An 867-nucleotide genomic window follows, 5' to 3' on the forward strand; every position below is an offset into this window, starting at 1 on the left:
AACAGTAAATAATCTTTATTATGAAGCTAATACTATTTTAAATACCATTTATGGGTGGTTTTGTAAGAATAAATTAAAATTGAATTTAACAAAATCTAAATTTATTAATTTCACTTCAACCTGTAGTTGTAATTATATTAATCTTGAAAATGTATTAGAAATTGATTATAGGCTAAAATGGGATAGGCATATAAATTTTATAAATAACAATTTACGTAAATATTTCTACATATTCAATGATACTAAATATTTATTTAATAATTATTATAAAAGAATATTTATTTAACCTTAGTACAATCTTTCTATTCATATGGTTTATCAATTTTAAAAAGGAGGAACCTATAATATTCATTTATCCAGATTAAAAGTTACTATAAATTGTCTTTTTAAATTTTTATTTAATTTACCTGTTCAAACTAGCACCATCATTTTATATGAGTCTCTAAATTTAAAAAACTTCAATTTTATTTATAATTTCTCTGTTCTGATTAATCTTTATAAACACAAACATTTAATACCAATATTTGATCACGAATATAAAACTAGATTCAAACAAAATGTTAATATATGTTTACCAAATTGTACTAAAGTATTTGGTCAAAAAAGTACATTGTATATTGATCTACAGTTATATGTTTTATTTAATATTAATATTAATAATTTTAAGAATCTTACTTCTTTTAAAAAATTTATAAAAAAATTAGATTTAGATATTTAAATTTTTGTTATTGCCTCTTTTTTTATATATATTTTTTTTTATTGGCCTCTTTATTATATTGTTTTACTCTATTTCATGATATTTATAAACTTGTTTTAAGTCTAATTAAGTCTCATTTTACTGTTATTTTATGTATTCTATATTTTTAA

The sequence above is a fragment of the Acyrthosiphon pisum genome, chromosome X (assembly GCF_005508785.2).
Source record: "Acyrthosiphon pisum isolate AL4f chromosome X, pea_aphid_22Mar2018_4r6ur, whole genome shotgun sequence".
In the NCBI taxonomy this organism is placed as follows: Eukaryota; Metazoa; Arthropoda; class Insecta; order Hemiptera; family Aphididae; genus Acyrthosiphon; species Acyrthosiphon pisum.